Source organism: Pan troglodytes, chromosome 2, assembly GCF_028858775.2.
Source record: "Pan troglodytes isolate AG18354 chromosome 2, NHGRI_mPanTro3-v2.0_pri, whole genome shotgun sequence".
Classification (NCBI taxonomy): domain Eukaryota; kingdom Metazoa; phylum Chordata; class Mammalia; order Primates; family Hominidae; genus Pan; species Pan troglodytes.
Window position 1 is genome coordinate 165,310,012 of NC_086015.1, and position 23,614 is coordinate 165,333,625.

Here is a 23,614-nt window from a genome sequence, read left to right on the forward strand (position 1 = left end):
AAAGCAAATGTGAACTAAATCCCTCCCATGCTTTGCATCTCTCCTGCCTCTATTTCCTAACTTGAATCTCTCTGACCTCCCCATTTTCCTTCCTCTCCCACTTATAAGACATTTTGTGCTAGATTGAGCCCACCCAGTTAATTCAGGATAAACTTCTCATTTTAAGGCCTGTAACCATAATCACATCTGTACAATTCTTTTGCCCAATAAGGTAACATATTACAGGTTCGGAAGATTGGACGTAGACATCTTTAGGAAGTTATTATAATGCCTATCACAGTGGTCAAAATAAAATTTTTTTGAGCATCTCATAGAGAGGAAGAAAAACTCTAAATAGAGAATTTAGGGTAAATTGTTAACTAATTGGACCTTGGAGTAAGGCACTTGATGCACAGTAAGTCAGATAAAGGCATTTAGGACAATGAATAAGCTTAAACAGAGATTCAGCACCGGAGAATCTCAAAAAACAGTTTAGAAATAGTAGCACCTGGTGTAGTTAAAGACAAAGATTTAGTGAGAGAAGATACTGGAAATTGAGATACAATTGATCCTCAATATTTGCAGATTCCCTATCTGAGAACTTTCTTACTTGCTAAAAATGTATTTGAAACCCCAAAATCAATACTCATAGTGTTTTCCTGATTACTCGCAGACATGCACAAAGCAGCAAAGAATTTGAGCCTGAGGGATGCATGCTTTCCCAGCTAAGGGAGAATAAGACTGTGTTCTGTCTTGTTGCTTCAGCTCTCATATATTCATATATGTTGAGAATACTCAACATATGTCTTTTTGGTGGCCTATTCAGTACCACATTTTTCACATTTTTGTGCTTTTTGTTGGTGATTTTACAGTTTAAAATAACCCTAAGCATAGTGTTAAAGTGCTATCTAAGGTTCTTAAGAGCAAAAAGTCTGTGCTGTTCCTTATGGAGGAAATACATGTATTATAGAAGCATTATTCAGGGATGAGTTATAGTCCTATTGATCATGAGTTCAATGCTAATGAATTAACATTATGGTACATCCAGGAAAAAAAGCAAACATTATCTAATCTATACAGATACCATCCCAAAAAAGTGTTCAATAATACCTGTAGTGTATGATAAAGCTATGGAAAGATGGAAACATGGCTAAAATAGTCACAAGATGAAAATTAATGGATAGCATTGTTATAAGGCTGAAAGCCAAATAAATTTTGGTCATGTTATCTAGGGTCAGGAAAATGTTAAAACCAGCTCAGCTAAAATGTTAAAAGCCTGTTAAGTTTAAAATGTTTAACTCAGCTCTGGAAAATATTTATGTGGAAGAGTAGGTTTCCAAAGTTGAGGAATGTAGCTTGTTTTACAAGGACATTGGTGAACGCATTTATATTAGGCAAATGGTCTCCAAAGTCTCTGACTTTGGACTTTGGAATCTCTCAGAGACCAATTTATTACTTTTAAAAATATATTTTAATGTGTCTTCAAATGGAAATACACCAAAAAAGGACTATGATTACAATGTTGTGACCAGAAACGTGCAGGAATGTAACCTGTATTTCTTCTAGGAGCAATGATTGTATATTGAGTAATTTAGTATTTGCAGCAACTTTGTAGAACATAATCATTGCAAATAGTAAGAACCAACTGCAGATGATTTCAGCCACCACTGTGAAGAGTTATGAGATTATTCTGCATGAAGTGAAAAACCATTAAATGCTTTTAGAGAGAAGAATTATTCTGATCAAATATGGATTTTATAAAAATTATTGAAAATCATTTGAAAATTGTATGCTGTCAGGGTAAAAATCCAGATTTGTGGAAACTGTTAAGAAGCACATCAATTTTCATGGCAATTGATTATAAAGGTTTGAATCAAAGGAATAGGAATAAAAAAGTTTGGATCATTTGTAAAAAATAGTTTGGAAGTAGATTAAACAAAATTGGTCCATTGATTAGCCATGAAGGTGAGGGAGGTGTTGTAGACGACGGTTTATGACATGTTTCCCTCATTAAAGAGATAGTGAGATATAGAATTTCTATGTTATTGTCAAGGATAAAGCTGAGTCAAATTCTTCTCACAAACCCAGCAACTTTATAGATCTTAATCATAATGTAGTGAAAAATTGCTCATTGTGCTAATTTTAATAAAGACTCTCTTTAGTTATCTGATTAAATTTAGCAAAAGGTAGTAAAGGAGAGTGGTTGCTCATGTGTAACATGGAGCCAGCATTGCTGGGTTCGCATCCTTTTCCTGCTACTTACTAGCTGTGTGGTAAATCAATTTCATTATCATGAGAGTCATAGGCTGTTTTGTGAAGAATTAAGTTAATACATAAAGCCAGTTAGGTAGTGTCTGGCTCTGGCAAGCACTTAATAAATGTTAGTTGTATCATTTTAGTGGAAATTTATTTTCACTGATGTCAGGAAGCTATATTACACTTTGAACATAGAGGAGTGAAAGTCAAACTGTTCTGCTGATGAAGGAGACACTACTTTTTCTTTGTGATTTAAAAAAATGTTACATGTTTACTTAATGATGAAAATATATTTTATGGATTAGCTTCACACTTCAAGATGCAAATATGGTGAAGATGAAGGGAAAATGGAAAACATTTATGTTCAATTCATTCTTATTGTAACATGAGTCTTTTGAAAATGTTTTTTCTTAGAAGTTTCTTTTTACCTTATAGTGCTTAAAACCATCTCTGATTGATTGCTTTCTATAAGGATACATTTAGACCTTATAGAGTATTTTTAAGTATTATATTATATATAGTATATATTACTATACTATATAAAGTACATGATATAACATATGTATATATTTGTATTTAATTTTTTCAAACAATTCTTTGAATTCCCTCTGCCTTATTTCTTAGGATAGTCAATAACTCCCCTATGAAGTCATTCCCTCTCTTCTAAATTGGCCAGTAATAATAAAGTTTTCCATAGTTCAAGTAAAATCAGTCAGACATCTGTGCCTAAGTAAATTACGAATAGACTATACTCTTTACTTCTACGAGATCAAATTTGTAGTTTCCTCATGTGAATGAGAACATGCAGTATCTGTCTTTCCGTGACTGACTTATTTCACTTAACAATGTCCTCCAAGTTAATTCATGTTGCCATGAATGACAGTATTTTGTTATTTTTTACAGCTTTCTTATGGCTGAATAGTACTTTGTTTTGTGTATATATATATATATATATATATATATATATATATATTACATTTTCTTTATCCTTTCATCTGTTGATGGACACGTAGGTTGATTTCCATATCTTGTCTATTGTGAATGGTGCTGCAATAAACATGGGTGTGCAGATGTCTCTTTATTATACTAATTCTATTTTATTTGGTTATATATACTCAGTAGTGGGATTCCTGGATCTTGTGATAGTTCTATTTTTACTTTTTGAGGAACCTCTATGCATTTACTGCCAACCAATTTTCATCAGAAGTGCCTAGAACATTCACTGGGGAAAGGACATTCTCTTTAACAAATGGTGATGGAAAAACTGGATATCCATATGCAGAAGTATGAAACTAGATCTCTGTCGCTCAATGTATACAAAAAAATGATTCAATATGAATTCAAGACTAAAATATAAGACCTGAAATTGAATCTACAAGAAATAATTTTTAATTGAAACTGATACCTTCTTTTTAAAAAATTATAGAATCTTTAAATTTTATTTTTTTCTTTAGAGCTAAAAACCCTATTAATGTCTTAAATAAAAGACTTCCTTGGCTCTAGTATGAGGGTTGCTACACATGGCATATAGTTGATTCCTTTAAATTACTCCATGTTTGGGAAAGTTATGAAGAACTCTGTATGGTTTGTTTATCCTTGTCAAGAACTAATTATTTTAGAAACCAAATATAGATTACATAGAGAAATGTTATAAAATCATCTTGGGAACATCTTGAGGATTTGAGAAATCATTCTTCACCCTTATCAGGAAGAATTAGAACATAACACAAGGTAAATATTAAAGTTTCAGGTTGGGAACCAATAAATACCAGAGTATAGCTATTCTGTTCCAACCCTATTTACAATCAAGCATAATATACTAAATGAGTGCACAGGTTTATAAGTACACAAAAGATGATTAGAAGTAAACTGAATCCATCCAAGATGAGGCTGCACAACATGAGAACCAGATTGAGCTATAGGAACTGAGGCCGGCAGCAAGGAAGTAGAAAAATCACTTCACAAATCTATTCTCTTTACCAAGGCCAGAGGGATCATTATGGAACAAAACTCAGTCTCATGTTCCTCCTTGAAACCATCCAAACGTTCTCCATTGTTTTTAATGAAATGCAAAGTTTCTAACATGTTCCATATGCTACTTTGTCCTGCATCTCTGTCTTCTCACCACAAACCCACATGATGTTTACTTTTCCTTTGTTCTTCACACTGAGCTTGCTTCTGTTTAGGGGCTTGGCATTTGCTAATTCCTGTACATGGCATGTAAACTTCAGAACTACTCCCCCTCAAAAAAAATATATTTAAAGGTTTACAAAGACAGTACAATCTATGGCAAATAATAGATATATGAGACTGAGCAAAGAAATACTAACAAATGAAAGACTGAGGGACTCATATGTCTGATACAGGAGAAACTAGCATAACTATCAATGACTTGTGAATAGATTATAAGTAAAATATAATGGGAAAGGAAAATAATGTTTTATAACAAGTAATGTCTGTTAAAATAATTCAAAATAGTATTACATTTTTTGGCATGGGAATATCATCTATAATACAGTAGAAAAGCTGTTTATGCCTTAACCATAGTTAGTTAATATTGAGCAAACAAGTTTAAGTATTTAAAGTATTTTTTAAAAAGTTATTCTAGTACTCTACTGAATTACTTCCAAATTTGTGCAAAAAATTACAACCACTTTATTTTAACACAATTTTTAGGGTAACGGATTTCTATAGAAATCAGCTGGGTGATTCTTCTGCTCTGTATGGATTTTACTGAGGCCACTTTTTAGGAGTTAGCTAGTGAATGGTTGGTCTGAAGGGTCCCAGATAATTTCACTGAAAAGTCTAGTTCCTTGGTAGAGACAATTGGAAGTCCTGGTGCAACATTAACTATCTACCATAGTGCCTACGTGTGTTCTCTCTATCATAATATTCTTAGTAGAGTAAGATTTCTTACGGGGCTGCTTATGACTCCCAGAGACAGCAAGTGGAGCCTGCTAGTTTTTAAATACCAGAGCCCAATAACTAAAATGACATCATTTCCATGTATTCTATTGGGCAATGCAGGCCTCCTGTCCAGATTCAAAAGGAGAGGAACAAAGATCCCAATTCCCTTTGAAAAGAGAGTTAATGAATTAGTAGCCTTCTTTAATTTGCCCAAGGAGTTTATGTATTCCTGCTGTATTAGCAAGGCAATGCATAGTATAAAGAAAGTGCAGATAGATTTCTAGATTAAAAAGCAATGATATGTGTATATCTCTGGAGGTATACCAAATGATTTATGAAGAAATAAGAGATAATTTTAGAATTTTTATTTTTGCATTAAAAAATTATACATTGATCTAATTTTATGTTTTCCTCTCCAGATGAATTTTGTTTGTGTATATCATGATGATTTCTATTTTAACTTTCATATATATGTTTTACTAAATAATAACATAATTTTGAAATACTTAAATCTTTTTAACCAGTATATTGTGCGTATTTTCTGCAATCTATTTATTTGCTTGATATGTTACTGAGGCTTTTGTGTGTTGACATATATATCACCATAGTTCATTCATTTTAACCATAATGTAGTATTCTGTGATTTAAATATAATTCTACTGTTGATGAACATTTTAAACATTTTTAAAAACATTTTTGATTTTTCACGATTGTACATTGTTACTAACAACATCATTATAAAGTCCTTTCCCACCTCTCTGTAAGAGGTTTTTCAATGCAATTTCATCAGGAATTGGAATATAGGTCATAGAGTATAAAGTAACTTCTGCTTTACTGTATAATGTTTCCGTTACCTCCAAAATGGTTTTGTCAATGCACTCTCAGCAGTATATGAGGGCTGCAGTTCTTCATTTCTTCAGAAACATTAGGAATTGTCTCAATGTTAAATTGTTGTCAATGACATAGGTGTGAAAAGTCATCTTATTGAGGTTTAAATTTCTGCTTTTCTGTATAAATACATTTATGAAAATATTTATCTTTATAAATTGTTTGTATTACATAATAAATATAAATATAATTCATGTTTTAAAAAGTGTACTACTGAGGGAGGCTATGTGGTTATTTGCCCATTTGGGTTTTTTAAAATTCTATGAACGGATATCCTATTGATATCCATTGTCCATTTTTCTGTTGTTTTATTGTTGTTATTGTCATTTTGATGTATTATTGTAAAATTTTTCATTCTAAACAAATATTTTTCATAGTCTTTGTGTAGTTATATGTGTTGCAAAATTACCTAGTAGTCTGTAGTTTGTATTGTCATGACGTCTTTTATTTGTGTGTACGTGTCCATGCACAAAATTACTTAATGGCAATACAGTTGAATTTATTCATCTTGATGACTAATGCTTTCTAAAACTTGTTTGACAAATCCATTTCTACTACAAATTCATTAAGGTATTTTATACATGGTTCTGAAGAAAATTTTATTATTTGTGTACTCATTTCCTTTATATTTTATGCCTGAATTGGTTTTGCAAGTTAGATGTGAGGTAGTAATCTAATTTTATATTTTCCTGTAGATAACCAGTTGCACCAGTATCATTTATTGAACAACAGACTAATTTTGAAACCTCTTCTCTCACATATCAAGTTCCCAGTACACAGTTGAGTGAGAGAAGTGACAGGGAATACTTTCATATATTTCTTATTTTAAAATAATGTCTTATAATATGTTACCAATAGGTATGACGTGTACAGATTTTTGGTAGATGTCAGTTTTTCCTTTAAATGAATTATTCTCAATTTTCAGTTTGCTAAAATGGTTTATAAAGGATCATGAGTAAACATTGATTTTCAACAGGTTTTCATATATTGAGTTAATTATGGAGTTATCCTTTTATAATCACTTAATATAATTACATTAATTGATTTCCTATGTTAAATCATCATTGAAATGCTAGAATATCCTGAGTCCTGATATAAATATTGCTTAGCATTGCTAAATTTTGTTTATTAATATTTTGCTTAGAATTTTGCATTAATTCTCACAAGTGATGTTGCCCTATAGTTTTTTTATTTTTATAGAATCCTTGTTGAATGTTGGCATAAAATGACTCAAATGTGAATCTTTTTGTTGTTGTTGTTATTTTAATTTATTTTAGATCTGGAGGTAAATATGCTAGTTTGATACATGAATATATTGCGTATTGGTGAGGTTTGGGTTTTTAGTGAACCCATCACCCAAATAGTGAGCATTGTACCAAATAGGCAATTTTTCAACCCTCATCCTGTTCCTCCCTCCCCACGTTAGAGTCCTCAATGTCTTTAATTTACATCTTTATGTCCATGTGTACTCATTCTTTAGTTTCTACTTATAAGTGTGAACATGAGGTATTTGATTTTCTATTTCTCAAGTTATTTCATTTAGGATAATGTCCTTCAGCTCCATCCATGTTGCTGCAAAGTACATGATTTTATTATTTTTTATGACTGCATGGTATTCAATGGTGAATATATACCACATTTTATTTATCCAATCAATCGTTGATGGATACTTTGATTCCAATACATGGCTATTATAAATAGTGCCCTGATAAACTAGTGCAGGTGTCATTTTGATAAAACAATTTCTTTACCTGTAGGTAGATGATACCCAGTAGTGGGATGACTGGGTCAAATGGCAGGAGAATCGCTTGAACTCGGGAGGCAGAAGTTGCAGTGAACCAAGATCATGCCACTGAACTCCAGCCTGGGCAACAAGAGCGAAACGTTATTTGTTATTGTTTTTCTTCTGGTAGTTTTCGGTTTGGTTTATTCTTGTTTCACTAGTTCTTTGGGGTGTGACCTTAGGTTGTTAATTTTACATATATCTATTTTTCGATATAGACATTTAATACTATAAACATTCTTCTTAACATTGCCTTTGATAAATCCCAGTGGTATATTGTGTCTGTATTTTCATTTACTTGAAGAATTTTTTAAATTTCTTTCCCAATTTTATTGTTTACTCAAAAGTCATTTAAGAGCAAGTTGTTTAGTTTTCATGGGCTTCTGTGGTTTTGTTAGTTCTGTGTATTGATTTCTAACTTTATTCCACTATGGTCCAAGAAAGGACTTGATATGATTTTAATTCTGCTTTAAATTTATTGAGACTTGCTTTATGGCCATGTATATGTTCAATTTTAGAGAATATTACATGCACAGATAAGAAAAAAGTATATTCTGCAGTGGTTGGGTGGATGTTTAGTAGATGTCTATTAGGTTCATTTAGTCAGGAGTCTAGATTAAGTCGAGTTTCTTTGTAAGTTTTCTGCTTTGATGATCTATCTAGTGCTGTCAATTAGGTGTTGACGTCTCTATTATTATGTGGCTATCAATCTCTTTTCTTAGGTCTGGTAGTATTTGTAAATTTGTGTGCTCCAGTGTTGGGTGTGTACATATTTAAGACAGTTAAATCTTCTCATTGAATTGTACCCTTTATCATTATATAATGCTTTTTTTCTTGTATTTTATGTTTCTTTTTTTTTTAACTGTTGTTGGTTTAAAGTCTGTTTTACCTGACATAAGAATAGCAACTCCTGCACTTTTTTGTTTTCCTTTTGTATGGTATATCTTTCCCTCCTCTTTTCTTTGAGCCTATATATGTCAGGTGGATCCTTTGTAGGCAGCAGATGGTTACATCTTACTTTTTAAATCCAGTTTGTCAATCTGTATATTTTAAATGGAACATTTAGACATTTACATTCAAGCTTAACATTGATATGTGAGGTTTTGTTCCTGTCATAGTGTTGTTGGCTATTTGCTTTGTAGTCTCAATTGTGTAATTGCTTTAGAGGGTCTATGAACTTTGCACTTACGTGTACTTTTATGGTAGCAAGTATCATCCTTTCATTTCCGTGTTCAGACTTCTTTGAACATTTCTTATAGGGCTGATCTAGTGGGGATGAATTCTCTTATCATTTGCTTCTCTGGAAAATAATTTATTTCTCTTTCATTTATGAAGTTTACTTTGGGAAGATACAAAATTCTCAGTTAGCACTTTTTTTTTTTTTTTTCAGAAAGGCTAAAAATAGGCCCCTAATATTTTCTGGCTTGTAAATTTTCTGTTGAGAAGTTCACAGCTAGCCTGATGGGACTCCCTTTACAGGTGATTTAACTCTTCTCTCTAGCTGCATTTTGGATTTTTGTAAGTTTACAACTGACCTTGACTCTTCTGATGACTATATGACTTTGTGACATTTGCCCCATATAGTATCTCTTAGGTGTTTTCTGAGTTTCTTGTGTCTAGAGGTCTACCTCTCTAGAAAGAGAAGAAAAATATTCTTGAACTTTTTTTCTCAAATATGTTTTCCAAATTTACTTTTTCTTCTTCTCTCTCAGGAATGCCTATAGGTCATTGGTTTGAACACTTTACACAATCTCATTGTCTCACATGCCCGTGTGAGGAGACCACCAAACAGGCTTTGTGTGAGCAATAAGGCTGTTTATTTCACCTGGGTGCAGGTGGGCTGAGTCTGAAAAAGGAATCAGCAAAGGGTGGTGGATTATCATTAGTTCTTATAGGTTTTGGGATAGGCGGTGGAGTTAGGAGCAAGTTTTGCGGGTAGGGGGTGGATCTCACAAAGTACATTTTCAAGGGTGGGAAGAATTACAAAGAACCTTCTTAAGGGTAGTGGAGATTACAAAGTACATTGATCAGTTGTGGGGGGCAGAAACAAATCACAATGGTGGAACGTCATCATTTAAGGCTATTTTCACTTATTTTGTGGATCTTCACTTGCTTCAGGCCATCTGGATGTATACATGCAGGTCACAGGGGATATGATGGCTTAGCTTGGTCTCAGAGGCCTGACATTCCTGTCTTATTATATTAATAAGAAAAATAACGTAAAATAGTATTGAAGTGTTGGGGCAGGGAAAAATTTTTGGGGGTGGTATGGAGAGATAATGGGCGATGTTTCTCAGGGCTGCTTCGAGAGGGATTAGGGGCAGCGTGGGAACATAGAGTGGGAGAGGTTAAGGTGAAGGAAGATTTTGTGGTAAAGGGTGATATTGTGGGGTTGTTAGAAGGAGCATTTGTCATATAGAATTATTGGTGATGGCCTGGATGTGGTTTTGTATGGATTGAGAAACTAAACGAAAGACACAAGGTCCAAATAAGAGAAGGAGAAAAACAGGTATTAAAGGACTATGAATTGGGAGTACCCAGGACATCCAGTTACAGAGTGTCAAAGGGGGCTTGGCGTAATTAGTTGCTTGGTTGGCGAGTTTTTGGGCTCTATCCTTGAGTTTTTTTATGTTGTCATATACCAGGCCAGATTTATTTAGGTAAAAACAACACTCTTCATTTAAAAATATACAAAGTTCCCCCCCTTTTTTTTTAGCAGTGAGTAAGTCAGGGCCTCAGTGATTTTGGAGGAAAGAGAAATGCAAAGCCAGCAATTGTTTGTTAAAGAAGGATTAGAAACAGCTAGGAGAGAGTGACTGAGATTGACAGTGTGGTGGAGATAGCTGGGGAGAGGTAGAGGGTGGCATAAGAACAGGAACAAGAATAAGAGTCAGTATAAAAGTAAAGAATAGGACTTCATCAGGGTGAAAGTATTGGAGGGTACCTTGTCAATGAAGATCTTCTATCCACTTAAAGAGAGACTTAAGGGTGGCCGTTTGAGGTAAAACCAGGCACTACTGAATATCAAGAGCCTGAGAAACTGCTTGGGTGATTTAACTAGTAAAGGCTGGTCTGTTATCAGACTGTATAGAGGTGGGAAGGCCAAACCGAGGAATTATGTCTGACAGAAGGGAAGAAATGACCACAGTGGTGTTCTCAGACCCTGTGGGAAAGGCCTCTACCTATCCAGTGAAAGTGTCTACCCAGACCAAGAGGTATTTTAGTTTCCTGACTCGGGGCACGTGAGTAAAGTCAATTCACCAGTCCTGGGCCAGGGCAAATCCCCGAGCTTGGTGTGTAGGGAAGGGAGGGGGCCTGAACACTCCCTGAGGAGTAGTAGAATAGCAGAAGGAACACTGAGAAGTGATTTCCTTGAGGATAGATTTCCACGATGGAAAGGAAATGAGAGGTTCTAAGAGGTGGGCTAGCGGCTTGTAACCTACATGGAAGAGGTTAGGAAATGATGGCAGAATAGAATGGGCCTGTGAGGCTGGAAGGAGATCCTTGGTTCAAGAACTATTTGCCTTGTGTGGGAAAGGACTGATAGGTGGAAGTTTCAGTGGGGGAGTAGATGGGAGTGACCAGATGAGAAGGAGAAAAACTGCCATGAAGGATAGAAGTTGGAAAGCTAGCTGCTTTTTTAGCTACCTTATCAGTATAAGCATTGCCCTGAGTGATAGGATCTGATGCCTTTTGATGGCCCTTGCAGTGAATGACTCCAGCTTCCTTTGTAAGTAAAGCGGCCTTGAGAAGAGTTTTTATTAAAGAGGGATTGATGATGGAGGACCCTTGTGTAGTAAGGAAACCTCTTTTTGCCCATATAACAACATGGTCGTGCAGGATATGGAAAGCACATTTAGAGTCAGCATAAATATTGGCATGTAATTCCTTTGCAAGAGTGAGGGCTTGAGTTAAGGCAATGAGTTCAGCTTGCTGAGAGGTAGTGGAGTGGGGCAGAGCGGTAGCCTGAATGATAGATGTGGAAGATACTATAGCATAGCCTGCCTTTGCTGGTGAGTGGTGATTAGGCCTACTGGAACTGCCATCAATAAACCAAGTGTTTTCAGGGTGAGGAACAGGAAAGGAAATATGGGGAAATGGGGTGAATGTCAGGTGTATCAGAGAGGTAGTCATAGGGGTCAGGTGTGGTGTCCGGAATAATGTGGGAGGATGGATTGATTTCCGGGCCAGGAACATGGTAATTGTGGGAAACTCAACAAACAGTGAGTATAGCTGAAGGAGCTGGAGGGCAGAAAATATATGTGTCAGGTGTGAGGAAGAAAATGGATTTTGAAAGTTACGAGAACCGTAGAGAGTGAATTGAGCATAGTTTGTGATTTTGAGGGCCTCTAAAAGTATTAGGGCAGCAGCAGCAACCGCATGCAGATGTCAGGGCTAGGCTAAAACAGTAAGGTCAAGTTGTTTGGACAGAAAGGCTACAGGGTGTGGTCCTGGCTCTTGTGTAAGAACTCCGACCACACAGCCCTGCACTTTGGCTGTGTGTAATGAAAAGTGTTGGGATGAGTTAGGGAAAGCTAGTGTGGGGGCAGCTTCTAGGGCTGTTTTTAAGGAATAGAAAGAGGAGTGGCAAAAGGATTTAGGATCTATGGGGTCAGCTAGGTTTGGTTTTGTGAGTTTGTGTAATGGTTTTGTCAGGATGGCAAAACCAGGTATCTAAAGGTGAAAGTATCCTACCACGCCCAGGAAGAAAAGGAGTTGTTGTTTTGTAGAAGGGATTGGGGTTTGGGAGACTAGCCAGACACACTCAGCAGGGAAAGCATGTGTGTTTTCATGAAGAGTTATGTCGAGATAAGTTATGTATGAGGAAGAAATTTGGGCTTGACTGAAGTAATGGGGGCTGTCCGTGAAGCCTTGAGGCAGTACAGCCCAGATAATTTGCTGAGCCTGATGGGTGTCAGGGTCAGTCCAAGTGAGAGCAAAGAGAGGCTGGGATGAAGGGTGCAAGGAATAGTAAAGAAAGCATGTTTGAGATCCAGAACAGAATAATGGGTTGTGGAGGGAGGTATTTAGGGTAGGAGAGTATATGGGTTTGGCACCATGGGGTGGATAGGCAAAATAATTTGGTTGATAAGGCACAGATCCCTAACTAACCTGTAAGACTTGTCTGGTTTTTGGACATGTAAAATGGGGAAATTGTAAGGAGAGTTTATAGGCTTTAAAAGACCACACTGTAACAGGCAAGTGATAACAGGCTTTAATCCTTTTAAAGCATGCTGTGGGATGGGATATTGGCATTGAGTGGGGTAAGGGTGATTAGATTTTAATGGGATGGTTAGGGGTGCATCATTTGTCACCAAGGAGGGAGTAGAGGTATCCTATACTTGTGGATTAAGGTGGGGAGATACAAGGAGAGGATGTGAAGGAGGCTTTGAACTGGGGCAAAAGGTGGCAATGAGGTGTGGCTGTAGCCCAGGAATAGCCAGGAAAGTAGATAATTTAGTTAAAATGTCTTGACCTAATAAGGGAGCTGGGCAGGTGAGGATAACTAAAAAAGAGTGCATAAAAGAATGTTGTCCAAGTTGGCACCAGAGTGGGGGAGTTTTAAGGGGTTTAGAAGCCTGGTCTTCAATACCCACAACAGTTATGGAGGCAAAGGAAACAGGCCCTTGAAAAGAAGGTAATGTGGAGTGAGTAGCCTTTGTATTGATTAAGAAGGGGACGGACTTACCTTCTACTGTAAGAGTTACCTAAAGCATCTGTGATGGTCCAGGATGCTTCTGAGGCAATCAGGCAGCATCAGTCTTCAGCTGCTGAGCCGAGAAGATCTGGGAAGGAGTCAATCAGAGAGCCTTGGGCCAGAGTTCCAGGGGCTCTGGAAGTGGTGACCAGGTGAGTTGAACAGTCCAATTTTCACTGGGGTCCTGTACAGATGGGACATGGCTTAGGAGGGATCCCAGGCTGTGGGCATTCCTTGGCCCAGTGGCCAGATTTCCAGCACTTGTAGCAAGCTCCTGGGAGAGGAGGTTCTGGATGAATCCCTGGCAGCTGTGGTTCAGGCGTCTGGAGTTCTTGTGTGCTGGAGATGTGGTTGGGGTTTGTCTCACAGTGGAGGCAAGGACTTGCAACTCAGAAATACATTGCTACTTGGCTGCCTCTACTCTATTATTGTACACCTTGAAGGTGAGGTTAATTAAGTCCTGTTGTAGGGTTTGAGGGACGGAATTTAATTTTTGGAGCTTTATTTAATGTCAGGAGCAGATTGGATAATAAAATAAAATGCATATTGTGAATAAGACGGACTTCTGGCCTTTCAGGGTCTAGGGCTGTAAAGCGTCTCAGGGTTGCTGCCAGACGGGCCGTGAACTGGGCTGGGTTTTTCATATTTGATGAAAAAGAGCCTAAACGCCAACTGATTTGGGAGAGGTCAGATAAAGAAAAAGGAGAATTAACCTTTACTATGCCTTTAGCTCCAGCCACCTTTTTAAGAGGAAATTGCTGGGTAGGTGGGGGAGGGCTAGTTGCCAAACAAAACTGTAAGCCAGACCAGGTGTGAGGAGGGGAGGTGATAAAAGGATTATAGGGTTGGGCAGTGGAGGCTGAGGAAAAATTGGGACCTAGCTCAGCCTGGTGAGGAGCAGCCTAGGGAGGAGGGGAGAGGTCAGATGGGTCCATAGAAAAGGAAGATTCAAAGGACTCAGAGATGCTTGGGGTTGGGACTGAAGGGACAGGCGGGAGGGAAAGAAGCAAGATTTGGGACGAGTTGCATTGGGAACAGAGACTAGGGAGGGACCAATGTGTAAAAGAATGCCTGGTCATCAGGCATGTCAGACTGCCCATTTCACGACAAGAATTATTTAGATCTTGTAGGATGGAAAAATCAAAAGTGCCATTTTATGGCTATTTGGCACCACTGTCGAGTTTGTATTGGGGTAAAGTGGCATTGCAGAAGAAAATAAGGCATTTAGGTTTTAGGTCAGGTGTGAGTTGAAGAGGTTTTAAGTTCTTGAGAACACAGGCTAAGGCAGAAGAAGGAGGAATGGAGGGTGGAAGTTTGCCTGTAGTGTAAGAGGCAAGTTTCAAGAGAAGGGTAGAGACATGGAGAGAAGGGGTGGGGGAGGCTTGTCCCTCAGGAAAGTGGAGAAGAGGTGGGAGGTGCTTGCCCTCCAGGAAAGTGGAAATGGGGGGGAGGTGCTTGCCCCCCCGGAAAGTAGAAATGGTGTGGGAGATGCTTGCCCCCTAGAAGAGCAGAAAAGGGGTGGGAGGTGCTTGCCCCCCAGGAGAGTGGAAAAGAGGTGGCAGGTGCTTTCCCCCCAGGAGAGTGGAAAAGGGGTGGGAGGTGTTTTCCCCCCAGGAAAGTGGAAAAGGGGTGGGAGGTGCTTGCCCCCCAGTAAAGTGGAAATGGGGTGGGAGGTGCTTGCCCCCCAGGAAAGTGGAAACGGGGTGGGAGGTGCTTGCCCCCCGGGAAAGTGGAAATGGGGTGGGAGGTGCTTGCCCTCCAGTAAAGTGGAAACGGGGTGGGAGGTGCTTGCCCCCTGGGAAAGTAGAAAAGGGGTGGAGACATGGAGAGAAGGGGTGGGGGGTGCTTGCCCCCCAGGAAAGTGGAGAAGGGGTGGGAGGTGCTTGCTCCCCAGGAAAGTGGAAATGGGGTGGGAGGTGCTTGCCCCCCAGGAAAGTGGAAATGGGGTGGGAGGTGCTTGCCCCGCAGGAAAGTGGAAATGGGGTGGGAGGTGCTTGCCCTCCAGGAAAGTGGAAATGGGGTTGGAGGTGCTTGCCCCCCAGGAAAGTGGAAAAGGGGCAGAGACACAGAGAGAAGGAGTGGGGGGTGCTTGCCCCCCAGGAAAGTGGAAAAGGGGTGGGAGGTGCTTACCCCCCAGGAAAGTGAAAAAGGGGTAGAGACACGGAGAGAAGGGGTGGGGAGCAGCCCTCGGCTGCAATGTGGGTGAGCAGCCAAAGCAGGTGTCCCCACAATTGACTTGCTACCAAGGGAATGTGGGTGAATGACCAAAGCAAGTGTCCCCTCAGAGATCAGACACCAATGGAACGTGGGTGAATAATTAGGCAGGCTACACAATGATTAAACACTAATGGAAGGCTGCCTTCCTGAGTCTGTGACCGGCACCAGAGTTTTGGGTCTGCTGATAAAATGTGTCTCCTTTGTCTCTACCATAAAATGAAAGGAATTGAAATTAATTGAAATTAATACACATATTAGTATATATACATGTAATATAGTAATACATACTGTATTACACACTGTATACATACTGTTTTACTTCAACTATATTTATTATATAGTGACTATATTACTATATCTCATATATAACTATGTAACAGATGTTACATAGTTAATAGAGAATGTATAGTTAGTTTCTGTAAAATAAATATCTAATCTTATTTATACATCTAAATATATAATATAATATTTATATAACATATATAAATATATATTCATTATATATAATAAATATATATAGTAAAAGGCTAAACAGCATGTAGCCTTTTCAGATGGTTCTTCTTTCACTTAGTAATATGCATTTAAGATTCCTTCATGTCTTTTCATGGATTAGTAGCTCATACCTTTTAATGCTGAATAATATTCTATATTCTGGATGTACCAGTTTACTTATCCGTTCATCTACTAAAGGACATCTTGGTGGTTTCAAGTTTTGGCAATTATGAATAAAGTATCTACAAACATCTGTATGTAAGTTTTTGTGTGGTTTTAAATTTTCAATTCATTGGGATAAATATGAAGAACATTAGCTGAATTGTATGTTTAGTTTTTAAATAAATTGACAAACTATCTTCTAAAGTGACTGCATCATTTTGCATTTCTATCAGTAATGCATGAGAGTTTTTGCTACTTCACATCCTTGCTAGCATTTGTTGTTGTTAGTGTGTTGGATTTTCCTTGTTTTTTTGTTTTGTTTTGTTTTGAGACAGAGTTTCTCTCTTGGTGCCCAGGCTGGAGTGCAATGGTGCAATCTCAGCTCACTGCAACCTCCACCTCCTGGGTTCAAGCGATTCTCCTGCCTCAGCCTCCCAAGTAGCTGAGATTACAGGCATGTGCCACTATGCCCGGCTAATTTTTCTATTTTTAGTAGAGACAGGGTTTCTCCATGTTGGCCAGGCTTGTCTCGAACTCCTGACCTCAGGTGATCCACTCACCTTGGCCTCTCAAAGTGCTGGGATTACAGGGGTGAGCTACTGTGCCCCACCTCATTCTTTTTTAATTTGCTGTTCTCTGATGATTTATGATTTTAAGGATATTTTTCCATTCTTATTTTCCATCTGTACATCTTCTCTGTTAAGGCATCCGTTCAGCTTTTTTTTCCATCTTAAAGTGGGGTTTTCACTTTCATGTTGAGTTTGAGTTCTATGTATATTTTGAATAACAGTTCTTTATCAGATATGTGTGTTGCAAACATTTTCTCCGAATGTATGTCTTGTCTTCTCATTCTGTTGACATCTTTTACAGAACACAAGTTTTTTATTTTAGTGAAGTTTAGCTTATCAATTATTTTGTTCATTTATCATGCATTCAACATTGCATCTAAAAAGTTATCACCATACCCAAGATAATCTAGATTTTCTTCTGTGGGTTATTGTCTAGGAATTTTATAGGTTTTCATTTAACATTTACTTCCATTTCAAGTTAATTTTTGTAGAGGGTGTGAGGCCTGTATCTAGATGTATTTTTTGGCATGAGATGGCCAGTTTTTCCAGCACCATTTGTTGAAGAGACTGCCTTTTCCCCATTGTGTTGCATTTGCTCAACACAATGTGAAAATTAAAATTAGTTGGTTGTATTTATGAATGCCTATTTTTGGGCTCTCTATTCTATTATATTGCATTTTTTCACCAATTCCACACTGCACAAACTACTGTAGTTTTACAGTAAGTCTTGAAGATGAGTGGTGTCAGTCCTATAATTTTGTTCTTAAATATTGAGCTTATCATTCTGAGTCTTTTTCCTCTCCCTATAAAATTTAGACTTGATTTATTAATATTCCCAAAGTAACATGCTGAGATTTTGATTGGGATTACATTACATTTATAGATCAAGTTGGTAAGAACTGACATCTTGACAACATTGAATCTTTCTATGCATGTACATAAAATATTTCTCCATTTATTTAGTTTTCTTAAAATTTCTTTCATCAGAAGTTTGTAATTTTCTTCATATAGATCTTGCACATATTTTGTTAAATGTATACATAAGTATTTAATTTTGGGGTTGCTAATATAAATGGTAATGTTTTTTAAATTTCAAATTCCACTTGTTTATATCTGGTATATAGAAAAGCAATTGATTTTTGCATACTAACCTTGTATTGTGCAATAGTGCTATAATATTAGTTCCGGACTTTTTTTAATGTTGATTCTTCCAGATCTTCTATATATAAATGGTCATGCCATCTGTGAAGAGATACAATTTTATTTTGTTTTTCACAGTCTGTATACCTTTTCTTTTCTTGTCTTACTGTATTATCTAGGACTTCTAGTATGATATTGAAAAGCAATGATGAGAAAAGGCATCCTTACCTTGTTTCTGATCTTAGCAGGAAAGCTTTTAGTTTCTCATCATTTAGCATGATGTTGACTTTAAGTGTTTTATAGATATTCTTTATTAAATCAAGGACATTCCTTTCTATTTCAGGTTTTCAAAGAGTTTTTATCATGAATGAGCAGGATTTTGTCAAATGCTCTTTCTGCATCTATTAATATGATCATGTGTTTTTTTTCACTCTTGTTATTTAGCAAAAATATATGAAAAATTACATAGTTTATTTTTGAATGTTTAACTTGTCATGAATATTTGGAATAAAACCTATTTAATCATAGTGTATAATTATTCTTATAGATTGTTGGATTCAATCTGTTATTTTTGAGGATTTTCACATCTATACTTATGAGAGATATAGGATTTTAGTTTTTTTTTCTTTTGATATCTTTATCTGACTTTGGTTATTAGGGTGATACTGGCTTCATAAAATGAGTCAGGAAACATTCCCTTTGCTTATATCTCTTAGATGTAAAGTATTGGTGTAAATTTGTCCTGAAATATTTGGTAGAATTCACAAGTGAATCTACCTTGGCATGACGTTTCCTGGTTTGGAAGATTTTTAAATATTGGTTCAATGTATTTAATAAATATAGGTCTATTCAGATTGTGTCTTTTTGTGTAAGTTTTTCAAAATTTAATTTTTCAAGGTATCAGTCTATTCATCTAGGTTGCCACATCCCTGGGCACAGAGTTGTTCATGATATTCCTTTATTATCCCTTTAATGTTTGTAGAATAAATAATAATGCCCTTTCCTTTATATCTGGTAACAGTTTGTGTTTTCCTTTTTTTATCTCAGTTAGCCTGTCTAGAGGCTTATTTATTTTTATTGACATTTTCAAAGAACCAGCCTTTGGTTGTGCTGATTTTCTCTATTAGTTTACGGTTTTCAATTCACTAATTTCTGCTGTAATTTTTATTTTTATTATTTTTTTCTTTCTGCTTACTTTCTTTCTTTCTCTCTCTCTCTCTTCCACTCCCCCACCCTCAGTTTCCTGGGTGAAAGCTTAGATCATTAATTTTAGATATTTCTTCTTTTCTAATATATGCATTCAATGCTATGAATTTTCCTCTAAGCACTGCTTTCACAGTACCTCACAAATTTTGATGTTTTAGTTTAGTTCAAAGTATATTTCAATTGTTCTTGAGATTTCTTTTTTTACCGGTGTATTTATTAGTTTGTTGCTTAGTCTCTAAGTATTTTGCATTTTCTAGCTATCTTTCTCTAATTTATTTTCTAAAACAATCACTGGAACTCTATACATGTATAACTCCCTGACAGTAGATGATTCTTTGGACTAAAGCTCACTATCTTTATTTTAGAAAAGATGTAATCTTAAATAAATAGTTTTAAGGATTCTTCCTGGGTAATGTGCTATAGTTTACTTGAATATTGTCTTTGGATTTTGAAGCCTTTCTGTATATTATATGAGTTAATGTCTACAAACTCAAAATAGAATTTCCCGATTGCATTAGACAAATTTCTAAACAAGCAAAAACCAATCTTTTTTTTAATTAACCATTTTTGACTGTGCTTGATGTAAGTAGGTTATATATTTAAGATATTTCTTGGTGAATTAAAAGAAGGGAACTAACTTCCTAATCATCATAGCTCAAATAACAGTCATAATTTTCTCAATCTGTATTACTGATGCCTATCTCTAATAACTGTATTTATACAGTTTAGGTGCCAATTAATATTTATACAGTTTAGGTGCTAATTAATATTTCAAAATTTTTAAAAAGTGAAATGAATCATTTAGTTAGTATTCACAAACTTTTTAAAATACAAATTGCCAGATTTTATAGTGTCTTTAAACTTAAACTTTGAATCCTTTCTCCACAAATTGTTGTCCTTCTAGTATTTTCTCCACAAATTATTGTTCCTTCTCACATACCTGTAGATCACTGCCATTTTTTTTATACAGTACTGTAGATTTTCTTGCCCCATTGAGAAAATTAAGGACTAATTCCATATTTTATACCCAGTCACTGTGAATAATGTATCCCATTTACTTCATTTTCAGCTTTTTTGGAGGCACATCGTTCATACACAATAATTTTTGTGCATGTACTATGTACCACATATTATATTAGAAGCTTCTACGTCATGGCAGGCAAAGTCTCTGTCCTCATGGAGCCTATAGTCCAGTAGGGAAGATAATCAGCAAATATTGTAATTTCAATAATGCTTATTGGATTTGATGATTAATCCAAAATTAATATGCTCCCCAAACATGTCCTCTTGTTTTTCACTGGTCTTGGCAGGAATGCCTTCTTTCTTGACAAATACTCTTTGCTGCATTTGCAATTTAAGTCCTATATTGCATTAAAATTCTAGCTCAGTCTGAACTTCCTCCATTAGTTATTTCCAAATTTCCACAGAAGATAATCAATCATCCACACTCCTGTTCCTGCATTATAAATCATATTATATATTACCACACTAAGTATCATATATTTGTCTTCCCTCCCAGAACTTTCCCTCTAGATCATTCTTAACATGAATTCAACATGTGAATCACATGTGGGCTTTAAAAATGTCAATGTCTGTCCCAATGGTCTGCTGGTAAATGTTTAAAAACTAGCTCCTATGGGAAGGAGAATGGAAGGGGGGAATCTCTGATTTGTAGCATTTGTAGATTTCTGTAGTTTAAATGCTCCCACCATGGCTTATTTCAGCCTATCAAAAGGACACCCCTGAACATGGAGCAGAGAAGAGATCTGCAGTAGTGACCATTGCATTGTATTTTAAGCAAATTCTTAAGCCCACCTCAGACCTATTGACTCAGAAACTGTGGGAGTGGGGCACAGTGATTCATGTATTAACAAACTTTCCAGGTGATTCTGATGCATGCTAAAGCTTCAGAACCACTTATCTAACATAATACCTGGCATGTAATAGAATCTTAATGCATATCTTTCGAGTTTGCTTGCATCAATGATAATGTAACCAGTTTCGTAAACATCATTTTATTTACACTAACCCCCTTATCCTATCCGATCTTATGCTTTAGACAATAATAAAGAAAGTGATTTAAATAAAAATAACGTATGAATGATCATGGGATGGAAAGTGAATATTATTCTAGAGTTTAAATTACTCAAAGGAAAAAAATCTGCACTAAGTTCAAATTGTAGCTGTGGAAAATCTGCATTGTGTGATGTCAAATACTCCGGCCAAAGAGCAAACAAAGTCTCCTCAGTATAGAGTCACATGCAAAATGAACTAAAAAACAAAAGACAAAGAATATGCCAATATCTCAGCTTATATTTTCTCACAACTGTGACCCTAGGTTTTTGGTAAGCTGAGAAAAATTTTATTATTCTGTCTTACCTCTCCTTGATAATTTACTAGCATAAATATTCACAATCAAGCATTGAGAAAAGAACAACAAGAAAATCCTTGTATTTTTTCAACAGTTGTTGAAAAAAGATATGCCATTTAAATAATGTTATATGTAACTTGATTAGTCAGTAAATCTTTGTTGTGAGAGAGCATGCTAACAGAGCAGAAGAGAAAGTAAAAGTATCAGTCTAATCAGACAGCTTTTTATGTCCTTTCCTCAAACTGAAGCTGTCTACTCTTGTGCCCCACTGGCCTTTTAAGTGTTATATTGAAATTTAGTAAACTGCCCTTTGTATATTTGCCTTACCTTAACCACTAGACTTACTTAACTCAAAATTTCTGGTTTCCTCATAGAAATGCATTTCCAATAATCTTTACCCACTTAGTGTGGAATAAAAATCGAATCTCCCCACAGCCAGTGCAGTTATGTGTCTTTAAGCTGCTTCTTCCCAAACACACACACACACACACACACACACTCTCTCTCACTCACACACACTCACACTTACTCTCACACACACACACTCAAAACCACCAGCATCAACTCCGCTGTAGCCACAACGCAGCATCAGAATGCTTTCTTTCTTGTTGTCTTTGGGTTATTTAGATTCCACTTTGGTGAAATTACTATTTTTATCTTGCCAGTTGAGCTCATTGATAATTAACTCTGGCTATATTAGAATCGCCTTGAGAAGTGGCTTCAAGTGTCAAAAACCAATGTTTGAGCTGCACGTGAATCAAATAAATAACAATATCTGAAGGTGAGAACAAGGCATGTGTATCTGTTATGTGTATGATGAATATTTGCAGCCTTCTTTGAGAACCACTGTATGCATGGCATACCTGAACAGAAATGTCATTCTACTCAGCTGGACAGCCTGAGCTGGGCACCAATGCTGACATACCAAAAGGAAATTGAATCCACCTGCGTGAAGAATGCCTCCTTAAAAGCTGAGTGGATCCCTTTAGCTTGGGGTACTGCAATGCCAACTAAAACATTAGTTTATAATGTATAAACCAACACTGTGAAAGTAGTTATTTCTATTTTATTGTAAAGTTGACTAAATCAGATTCTAGGTAGTCAAGAAAATATGGGAAATCCAAATAAAAACACTCAAAATGTGTCATTGTTTTCTCTCTCATCCGTGATATAGTAATAAAACTGGCATCCTGGGTTGGGAATTCTACTCCTCTGTACATCTGCTTTCCAGTGGACGTTGGCCTCCTTAGGATATCTTATAACCCTTGAAGAAGAACCTTCATCCCAAGCTCAAAAGCCTAAAAGTAATTCACTTACCCCAGTCTCTTACCCAACTGGATGTTTACACAGGAAATCTCTGATTCATGCGTAAGACCTAAACTAAAATTACGACGTCCAGATTGCAATAGACAAAGAAGGACAAAGTCTATCTATTTTCTACTTTTCTCAGCTTGGTTCCAAGTCAGCATACCTCAGGATATATTTTCTACTAACAGATACAAAGTAGTTACTCATCTTGCATAGTGGTTTCTTTGACTTAACTCCTCTGATTCTTGATTTCCTTATCTTAATGTACCAATAGTAACATCTAAGTCACTAAGAATTTTGTAAGGATTAAATTAGATGATGATGAATACTACCCAATAAGTGATGACTATTTGTTGGAGAAAATATGGTCATAGAGAAGTATCAGGAAATAGAGACAGCTCACAATAAACTAACAGAAAGACACAAGACAGATAGTAGTCTTCTCTAGTATATGTGATATCTGGACTCCTCAATTTGATATTCGTATAAAGGACAAGATGAATTATTTCCTCTTGTATAGAAGAACAGCAACCCCCTCTGCTCACTCACACACACTCACCATCGCAGTGAAGCCAAAACACTAAATACTGTCATTTCAAGATGGTCAGTGAGGACAGGTGCCAGTTAAGTAGTCAGAG